Below are 11,642 nucleotides of genomic sequence, written 5' to 3' on the forward strand. Positions count from 1 at the left end.
GGTTAATGGCACAGAAGCTGATGTCCAAAGCATAGTTTACTTTCTCATTTTCACTCTGCTCTTGTGTGATTTACAAAAAAGCGCTTGAGTTTCACAGAGAAAAAGAGGTAGTTAATGAAGAAAGACAGAGGCTTCATTCTGTGAAATGAGCAAAGTTTGGTACTCTTCTGCTTATTTCAGTTCCTAGCAAGTTACAAGAAGATAGCTACTCTTGCTTTTTGATGAGGAACTTCAGCTTCCCACAGTGACCCAAGTTGGGAAAATCCCTCTTTATATTACTCATTTAAAATTTTTGCATTTCTTTATGATGAAAATACTTAAGTTTTACTCTCTTAGTAGTTTTCATTTATGCAGTACAATATTATCAACTGTAGTTTTACCAAACTCTCCCTACTTCCACCATCCCCCAGCCCCTGGCAACAACCATTCTACTCTCTGTTTCTAAGGTTTCATTTTTTAAAATTCCACATATAAGTGATTTCATGCAGTATTTATCATTCCTTGGCTGGCTTTCCTCACTTAGCATAATGCCCTCCAGTTTCATCCATATTGTTGCAAAAGACAGGACTTTCTTCTTTTTTAAAACTGATAATACTCCATAGTGTGTGTATGTGTGTATATGTATGTATACATATCACATTTTCATTATCCATTCATCTCTTGGCAGACACTTAGATGGTTTACATACCTTGGGTATTGTGAATGGTGCTGCAATGAATATGGCAGTAGTACAGATGTCTCTTAGGGATACTGTGTTCGTTTCCTTTAGATATATACCCAGAATTGGGATTGCTGAATCGTATGGAATTTCTGTTTTTTAATTTCTTGAGGAACTTCTATACCGTTTTCCATAATGGCTGTACAAGTTTAGATTCCCACTAACAGTATACAAGGGTTCCTTTTACTTTACATCCTTACAAGCATTTGTTATCTCGTCTGTTTTATAATAGCCATCCTAGCAGATATGAGGTGAAGCTTCACTGTAGCTTTGATTTGCATTTCCCTGATGATTAGTGATGTTGAGCACATTTTCATATACTTGTTGACCATTTGTATACCTTCTGTGGAAAAATGTCTATTTAGGTCCTATACCCATTTTCAATTGGGTTATTCTACTATATTTAATCATATAAGTTCCTTCTACATTTGGGGTTTTCTGCTTCTAGTTTTATTGAGAATCTAATTGACAAACAGCACTGCATAAGTTTAAGGTGTACAGCATAATAATTTGACTTACATACACCATGACATGATAACCACCATAAGTTTAGTGAACATCCATCATCTAACATAGATTCAAAAGGAAAAAAAATTTTCATTGTAATGAGAATTCTTAGGATTTACCTTCTTAACAACTTTCATGTATAACCTATAGCAGTGTGAATTATATTTATTATGTTGTACATTATGTCCCTAGTGCTTATTCATCTTAAAAACTGGAACTTTGTACATTTTGACTCCCTTCATCCAATTACCCATTTCCTGTGGTAAGCAGAAATCTTATCTCTTTTTGTGATTTTGTTTGTTCGTTTTTGAAGTATAATGAACCTAAGGTACTATGTTGGTTCCTGGTGTACAACATAGTGATTCAATATTTCTATACATTATAAAATGATCACCACTACAAGTCTAGTTACCATCTGTCACCATACAAAGATACTGCATTATTATTAACTATATTCTCTATACTGTGCATTTCATCCACCTAACTCATTTATTTTGTAACTCAAAGTTTGTACCTCTTAATCAACCTCACCTATTTCTGTCATCCCCCTTCCCACTTCCCCTCTGGCAAGCACCTCTTTGTTCTCTATATCTGTGACTCTGTTTCTGTTTTGTTATGTTTGTTCATTTCTTTTGTTTTTGATATTCCACATATAAGTAAAATCATATGATATTTATCTTTCTCTCTCTGGCTTATTTGACTTAGCATAATACACCCTCTAAGTCCATCCTTCTCGCAAATGGCAAGATTTCATTAGTTTTATGATTAAGTAATATTTCACCATATATATGTGTGTGTGTGTGTGTCTGTGTACATACACACACACCCCCCACATCTTCTTTATTCTTTCATCTGTCTGTGGACATTTAAATTGCTTCCATTATCTTCATTATTGTAAATAATCTTGCAATTTACACAGTTGCTGTTCTAGGTGCTGGGGCTGTACAGTGAACAACACAGAATCTCTATCTCATGGAGCTTATTTTCTGGGAAGAGAGAGACAGCTGCACCTTCCAGTGACCAGTTTCTGTGCTCTGTACTACTACATCCTGATTCTCTTCTTCTGATAATATTGCCGGAAGTGTGGGAGGTCTTTGTGGAAATTCTGGATTAAATTCATAAGAAAGTTACATGCTATCCCCACACTTACACACTTGTAAACGGGCATATTAAGGTATATGTTTGTGTATGTGTATGTGCCACACACTCTTCTTAGCTAAGTAACCTGGTTCAAGTTACAACTCTGGGCCTCAATTTCTCATCTGAAAAATGGGGATTATCCTAGTACCAAGCTTACCTTGTAGGGGCTAAACGCATGTACATAATTCAGCATAGTGTCTGGCACAAACTAAGAGCTTAACAAATGATGGATAATATTTATTATTCTTCTTCTTACTAATATGTATATATTTATGCACATGTGCCTAATATTCCTCAATAGAATAAAATAAATAATTGTGGATCTCATAAATAAATAAAAGGGATGCATATAACTTTTCAAATTACTGTTTTTGTTTTCTTCAGATATATATCCAGGATGAAATTGATGGATTGTACAGTAGTTCTATTTTTAATTTTCTAAAGAAATGCCATACTGTTTTTCATAGTGGCTGCACAAATTTATATTCCCACCAACAGTGTAAGAGGGTTCCCTTTTCCTCACATCTGTGCTAACACTTGTTATTTCTTATCTTTTCGATAATAGCCATTCTGACTGGTATGAGATAATACCTCATTTTGGTTTTGATTTGCATTTCCCTGATGATTAGTGATGTTGAGCATTTTTTCATGGGTCTGTTGGCCACCTGTATATCTTCTTTGGAAAAATGTCTGTTCAGATCCCCTGCCCATGTTTTTTTTTTTTTTTTCCTGCCCATGTTTTAATCAGGTTGTTTGTTGTTTCTGATGTTGAGTTGTATGAGTTCATTGTATATTTTAGATATTAACCCTTTACCAGGTATATCATTTGCAAATATTTTTCCCCACTAAGTAGGCAACATTTTCATTTTGTTGATAGTTTCCTTCACTGTGTGAAAGTGTTTTAGTTTGATGTAATTTCATTCATTTATTTTTGAAATTGTTTGTCTTGCCTGAGGAGACATATCCAGAAAAATATTTCTGAGATCAGTGTCAAAGAGCATAGTGCCTATGTTGTCTTCTAGGAGTCTTGTGGTTTCAGGTCTTTCATTTAAGTTTGTAATCCATTTTGAGTTTATTTTTATGTGTGGTTTGAGAAAGTAGTCCCATTTAATTATTTTGCATGTAGCTGTCCAGTTTCCCCAGCACCATTTGTTGAAGATACTATCATTTCCCCATTGTATGTTGTTGACCTCTTTGTCATTGATCAATTGACCATGTACATGTAGGTTCATTTCTGGGCTCTGTATTCTGTTCCATTGATCTGTGTGTTTCTTTTTGTGCCAGTACCATACTATTTTGGCTACTGTAGATTTGTAGTGTGGTTTGAAATGAAGGTGCATGAAAACTCCAGATTTGGTCTTTTTTCTCAGGTTTATTTTGGCAGTTTAGGGTCTTTTGTGTTTCCATACAAATTTTAGAATTATTTGTTCTAGTCCTGTGGAAAATGCCATTTGTATTTTAATGGGGATTGCATTGAATCTGTAGATTGTCTTGGAGAGTATGGTCATTTTAATAGTGTTGATTTTTCCAATCCATGAGCATGGTATAGCTTTTCATTTGTTTGAGTTGTCTTCAATTTCTTTCATCAGTGTCTTAAAGTTTTCTGAGTGAAGGTCTTTTACCTACTTAGTTAGATTTATTCCTAGACATTTTATTCTTTTTGATGTGATTGTAAGTGGGATTGTTTTCTTAATTTCTCTTTTAAATAGTGTGGTGTGAGTATATAGAAATGTAACAGACTTCTATATATTAATTTTGTATCCTGCAGTTTTTCAAATTCATTGTTGAGTTCTAATAATATTTTGGTGGCCTCTTTAGGATTTTCTACATATGGTATAATGTCATATGCAAACAGTGGCAGTTTTACTTCTTTCTTTCCAATGTGGATTCCTTTTTTTCTTATCTAACTGCTGTGGCTAGGACTCCTAGTACTATGTTAAAGTAGTGAAAGTGAGCATCTTTGTCTGGTTTGATTTTAGAGGAAATGTTTTCAGCTTTTCACCAGTAAATGTGATGTTAGCTGTGGGCTTGTCATATATGGCCTTCATAATGTTGGTTATCTTCCCTTTGTACCCACTTTATGGAAAATTTTTATCATAAATTGTTCTTGAATTTTCTCAAAAGCTTTTTATGTTCAGAGTATCATGGGATTTTAATTTTTCAATTTGTTAATGTGGTTTGTCACATTGAGTGGTTTTTGGATACTGAAAACTACTTGAATCTTTGGGATAAATCCCATTATATCATGGTGTATGATTCTTTCAATGTATTATTGGATTTGGCTTGCTAATATTTTGTTGAGGATAATTGTATCTCTGTTCATCAGTGATTTGTTCCATAATTTTCTTCTTTTGTGGTGACTTTTCCTGGTTTAGGATCTGGGTGATACTGGATACATAGAATGAATTTGGAATTGTTGCTTTCTCTGCTGTTTTCTGGAATAACTTGAGAATGATGTGTTAACTCTTCTTTAAATATTTTGTAGAATTCATCTGTGAAGACAACTGGTCCTGGACTTTTGTTTGTTGGGAGTTTTTCTTAATTACTTATGTAATTTTACTACAGGTAATTGGCCTGTTCATATTTTCTATTTTTTCCTGATTCATTGTGGGAGACTGTACATTTCTAGGAATTTGTCCATTTCTTCTAAGTTGTCCATTTTATTGACATATGATTGTTCATAATAGTCTCTTATGATCCTTTGTATTTCTGTGATATCAGTGGTAAGTTCTTTTTCATTTCTGATTTTATTTATTAGGGCCCTCTCTTTTTCTTGATGAGTCTGGCTAAAGCTTTGTCAGTTTTGCTTGTCTTTTTAAAGAGTCAGATCTTAGTTTCATTGATATTTTCTATTGTTTTCTTACTCTTCATTTCAATTATTTCTGTTCTGATATCTATTTCTTTATTTCTACTAACTTTAGGTTTTTTTTCATTTTTCTTTTTCTCATTCTTTTAGGTATAGGTTTAGCTGTTAACTTGAGATTTTTCTTGTTTCCTGAAGTAGGCTTGTATTGCTATTAACTTCCCTCTAAGAACTGCATTTGCAGAGTTCCATAGATTTTGGATTTTTGTGTTATTATTATTTTTTATTTCCTTTTTGATTTCTTCAAGAAACCACTAGTTGTTTAGTATTGTAATGTTTAGACTTTACATGTTTGTGTGTTTTGCTGTTTATTTATTGTAGTCAATTTCTAGTCTTAGAGTGTTATGGTCAGAAAAGGTGCTTGGTACGACTTCAGTCTTCATAAAGTTTATTGAGACTTGTTTTGTGGCCTTGCATATGATTTCCCCTGGAGAATGTTCGATGTGTACAAGAAAAGAATGTGTATTCTACTGCTTTGGAATGAAATGTTATATATGTATAAAAGTCCATCTTATCTAATATGTCATTTAAGGTCAATGTTTCCTTATTGATTTTCTGTCTGGATGATCTGTCCATTGACGTAAATAGGGTGTTAAAGTTTCCTATTACTGTCTTACTGTCAATTTTTCTCTTTACGTTTGTTAATATTTGTTTTATGTATTTAGGTACTCCTATGTTGGATGTATTTACAGTTATTAGATCTCCTTGTTAGATCAATCCCTTTATCATTATGTAATGACCTTTGGCTCTTGTTACATTCTTTGTTTTAAAGTTTATTTTTCTGAAAAAAGTATTGCTGCCCTGGCTTTAGTTTTATTTACATGGAATACCTTTTACCATCCCCTCACTTTCAGTCTATATGTGTCTTTAGACCCAAAGTGAGTGTCTTGTCGGCAGCATATATATGGGTCTTGTGTTTTTGTTTTGTTTTGTTTTAGCCACTCTATCTCTTGACTGGAGATTTTAGTCCATTTACATTTAACGTTATTATTGATAGGTATGTACTTATTTCCATTTTGTAAATTGATTTCTGGTTGTTTTTGCTCATTTCTGTTTCTTTCTTCTTTAGTTCTCTTCCCTTGTGATTTGATGACAATTTTTAGTGTTATGCTTGGATTCCTTTTTTCTTTTTCTTGTATGTGTATCTGTTATAGAGTTTTGGTTTGTGGTTACCATGAGGTTTATATATAGTAACCATATATATGCAATTATTTTAAGTTGATGATCTCTTAAGTTGGAACACATTTAACAACCCTGCATTTTTAATTCCCCTGTTCCATGTTTAATGTTTTTGACATCATATTTTATATATTTTTGTATTGTGTATCCCTTTACTACTTACTGTGGATATAGATGATTTTACTTCTTTTGTCTTTTAACCTTCCTACCAACTTTATAATTGGTTGATCTACTACCTTCACTGTATATTTGCCTTTACCAATAATATTTTTCCTTTTGTTATAATCATATTTCTTTTTTTTTCTTCTTACACATATTCCTTTAACATTTATTATAAAGCCAGTGTAGGGGTGCTAAACTCTTAGTTTTGCTTGTATGTAAAACTCTTTATCTCTCTTTTAAATATGAATGATAACCTTGCCAGGTTTAATTATTCTTGGCTGTTTTTTTTTTTCTTTTTTTTTTCATCATGTTAAATACATACAACTCTGTCTCTGGTCTGCAGAGTTTCTGCTTAAAAGTCAGCTCATAGTCTTATAGGAATTCCCATGTATATGACTAGTTGCTTTTCCCTTGCTGGTTTTAATAATCTCTCTTTATCTTTAATTTTTGCCATTTTAATTACAGTGTGTCTTGGTGTGGACCTCTTTGGGTTGATCTTGTTTGGGACTCTGTTCCTCCTGAGGTCTGTTTCCTTTCCCAGGTTAGGGAAGTTTTCAGCATTTATGTTTTCAAAGATGTTCTCTGCCCCCTTTCTCTCTTTTCTCCTTCTGGGACCCCTATAATGTGAATGTTAGTACTTGATGTTGTCCTAGAGTTCTCTTAAACTGTCCTCATTTTTGAATTATTTTTCTTTTTTCTGTTTAGCTCAAATGATTTCCACAACACTGTCTCCCAGTTTGCTGATTTGTTCCTCTGTGTCATCAAATATACTGTTGATTACTCGGGAATATTTTTTATTTCAGTTATTGTATTCTTCAGCTCTGTTTGTTACTTCTTTATATTTTCTAACTCTTTGTTAAATTCTCACTATATTCATCCATTCTTCTGAGTTCATTGAGCATCTTTTTGATCATTACCTTGAACTCTATTGGGTAGATTGCTTATCTCACTTCTCTTAACTGTTCTTCTGGAGTTTTATCTTTTTTCTTCACCTCAAAACATTCTATGTTGCCTCATTTTTGCCCAATTCTGTTGTTATTTCTGTGTATCATGTAGGTCAGTTAAATTTCTTGATCTTGGATAAGTGGTCTTATATAGGAGATATCATGTGGGATCAGCAACACACTCCCCTCTGTTCACTAGAGCTATATGCTCTAGGGGTGCCCTTTTTACAAGTTGTGTGAGCCCTTGTTGTGGTGAAAACAACTACTGTAGAAGTGCTAAGAAGTGTGGCTGGTACCTGGCCCAGTTGATTGTTAGCTCCTGTCTCATGTAGAGGCTGCTAGCTGCAAGTGGGTGGGGCCATGTCCATGACTAATAATGTAGAAGGAGGACTCCAAAATGGTGCTTGACAGCACCAGTGTCCTCTTAGTAGAATGAGCTCCCACAAACGGCTGCCACCAGCATCTATATCCCCAGAGTGATTCCACCTGCCTCCTGCCTCTCCAAGAGGCTCTCAAGATCAGCAAGTGTGTCTGACCCAGGCTCCTTTCAAACTATTGCTTCTGCCCTTGGTCTTAGAGTGTGTGATATTTTGTGTGAACCTTTAAGAACAGAGTCTCCATCTCCTACAGCCCTATGGTTCTACTGAATGCAAGCACCACTGATTTTCAAAGCCAACATTCTGAAGGCTTATCAGATATCTAATTTACAAATATGTTCCCTCATTCCATAAGTTGCCTTTTATGTTGTTAATGATTTTCTTTGCTGTGTAGGAGCATTTTATTTTGATACAATCCCACTTGTTTATCTTCTCTGTGTTGCCTTTTCTTTGGTGTGAAATACTAAAATCCTTGCAAAGGAGAATGTCACAGAATTTACCCTCCATGTTTTCTTTGAGAGGTTTTATTTATGGCTTCATGTTTTACATTCAAGCCTTTAATCTATGTTGAGTTGATTTTCATATGTGGGGTAAGATAGGAGACTGGTTTCATTCTCTGCATGTGGTTATCTAGTTTTTCCAGCACCACTTAATAAAGAAACTATCATTTTCCTATTATATATTTTGGCTCCTTTATCTAAAATTAATTAAACATATTTGCATGGGTTTATTTCTGGGCTCTTTATTCTGTTCCATTGTCCTATATGTCTGTTTTTTGTCAATACCATGCTCTTTTGATTACTATTACTTTGTAATACAGTTTGAAATCAGGAAATGTGATGCCTCCAGCTTTGTTCTTCATTCTCAGGATTGTTTTTGGTATTCAGGGTTCTTTGTATTTCACATTAATTTTAGAATTAGTATTTCTTTTCTGTGAAAAATGACTTTGGAATTTTGATAGACATTGTATTTAATCTATAGGTCACTTTGGGTAGTATGGACTTTTAAACAATATTAATTCTTTCAATCCCTGAACACAAGATACCTTTCCATTTATATGTATCTTCTTCAATGTCTTTCATCAATGTTTTGTAGTTTTCAATATATAGATCTTTAACCTCCTTGGTTAAATTTATTTCTAAGGATTTTATTTTTTGAAGCTATTAATGGGATTGTTTTCACAATTTCATTTTTTGGATAGTTTATTTTTAGTGAACAGAGACACCTGATTTTTGTAAGTTGATTTTGTATCCTGCAACTTTACTGAATTCATTTATTAGTTCTAACAGGTTTTTGGTGGAATCTAGTTTTCTATGTAAAAGACCATGTCATATGCAAACAGAGAGTTTTGCTTTTTCCTTTCCAAAGGAAAAAAAAATAGCATTCATCTTTTCACTGTTGTGTATGATGTTAACTGTAAGATTATCATATATGTCCTTTATTATGTTGAGTTATGTTCCCTCTGTACTCACTTTAAGAGTTTTTGTAATAAAAGCCTGTTGAAGTTCTGTCAAAAGTTTTTTTCTGCATTTAGCCAGGTGATATTATTTTCCTTCATTTTGTTAAAGTGTGTGTCACTACTATTGATTTGTGGATGGTGAACCATCTTTACATCCCTGAAATACACCCCACTTGATCATAGTGTATGATCCTTTTAATTTATTATTTGGTTTGCTAATATCTTGTTGTAGATTTTTACATCAATGTTCATCTGGAATATTGGCCTGTAATTTGTGTCTTGTATTATCCTCATCTGGTTTTGGCATCAGTGTAATGCTGGCCTCATAAAATGAGTTTGGAAGTGTTCCCACCTATTCTATTTTTTTTGAAGAGTGTGAGAAGGATTGGTATCAGTTCTTTAAATATTCAGTAACACTCACTAGTGAGGCCATCTGCTCATGGACTTTTCTTTGTTGGGAAGTTTTTTATTACTGATTCAATCTGTTTACTCATTATTGGTCTGTTCAAATTTTCTATTTCTTCATCATTCAGTCTCAATAGGTTGTATATTTCTAGGAATTTACCCAGTTCTTCTAAGCTGTCCAATCTTGAGGCAAGTAATTGTTCATAGTGGTCTCTTAGGAACTTTTGTATTTCTGTGGTTATATTTATAATGTCTCCTCTTTGATTTACAGTTTTATTTACTTGAGTCTTCTCTATTTTTTCCTGGTAAATCTAGCTAAATATTTGCCTATTGTAATTATCTTTAAAAAAAAAACCCAACTCTCAGTTTTGTTACCCTTTTCTATTGATTTTCTTGTATCCATTTCATTTCTCATTTTGCTCTGATCTTTATTATTTCCTCCTTCTTACTTTGGGCTTAGAATGTTCTTCTCTTTCTAGTTCTTAAACAACAAGTTAGGTTGTTTATTTGAGATCTTTCTTTTTTTTCTTTCCTCTTAGAACTACTTTTGCTACATCACATAATTTTTGGTATGTTGTGTTTCCATTTTCATTTGTCTAAAGATATTTTTAGATTTCTCCTCTTTTCTTTCTTTGACCCATTAGTTGTTTAGGAACATGTTGTTTAATATCCACATTCTGTAAATTTTCTGGTTACCATTTTGTATTTCACTTCTAGTTTCATACCATGAACATGTGGCCAGAAAAGGTGCTTGATAGGATTTCAATGTTCTTAAATTTGCTGATTTGTTTTGTGGCCTAACATTTTATCCTGCTCCATATATGCTTAAGAAATTTTGTTTTCTGCTTCTATTGGATGGAATATTCTGTATATGTTTTTTAGATTTATTTGGTCCAAAGTATAGTGACAATTTAGACCAGTATAAACAATTAGGTCCAGTATTTCCTTATTGATTTTTTTTATCTGAGTGATCTATCCATTGTTGAAATTGTGGTATTGAAGTCCCCTACTATTACTATATTGCAGTTTATTTCTTTCTTCAGAACTCTTAATAATAGCTTTATATACTTATGTGTCTGGATGTTGTGTGCAGAAGTATTTACAACTGTTATATCCTCTTCATGAATTTACCCCTTTATCGTTAAATAATTACTTTCTCTGTCTCTTATTACACTCTTTGGTTTTTTTTTTTTTTTCTGATATAAGTATAGCTACCCATGATTTCTTTTAATATCCACTTGCATGGCATATATTTTTCTATTCCTTCACTTTTCTTTTTTCACAGAACACAACCTTTTTTATTGAAGTATAGTTGACTTACAATATTTTGTTTGTCTTAGGTGGACAACATAGTGATTCAGTGTTTTTGAAAGTTGTATTCCGTTATAGGTTATTACAAGATAATGGGAACAATTCCCTGTGCTATATAGTAAATTCTTGCTGCTTATCTATTTTATATATAGAGTTTGTATCTGTTAATCCCATACTCCTCATTTGTCCTTCCCCTGTTCCTTCTCTCCTTTGCTAACCACAAGTGTGTTTTCTAGGTCTTTTAGTCTCTGTTTCATATATACATTCATTTGTATTATTTTTAGATTCCACATGTAAGTAATATTATACAGTATTTGTCTTTCTCTGCCTGACTTATTTCACTAAGCATAATATTCTCTAGGTCCATCCATGTTGCTGCAAATGGCAGTATTCCACTCTTCTCTGTGGCTGAGTAGTATTCCATTTTATACATACACGTCATCTTGTTTTTTTTCCAGATCAAATCCTCTTTATTATAATTATTATAATTTTTCTTTCTCTGTCATAATTCTTGATTACACTTACAAAGTTTTCATCACTAGGCTCAAAAGGATCTGTGTGTTTTTCTTGTTTAACG

The sequence above is a fragment of the Aethalodelphis obliquidens genome, unplaced genomic scaffold (assembly GCF_003676395.1).
Source record: "Aethalodelphis obliquidens isolate GAN/ISIS:26980383/991018 unplaced genomic scaffold, ASM367639v1 scaffold4, whole genome shotgun sequence".
Taxonomy (NCBI): Eukaryota; Metazoa; Chordata; class Mammalia; order Artiodactyla; family Delphinidae; genus Aethalodelphis; species Aethalodelphis obliquidens.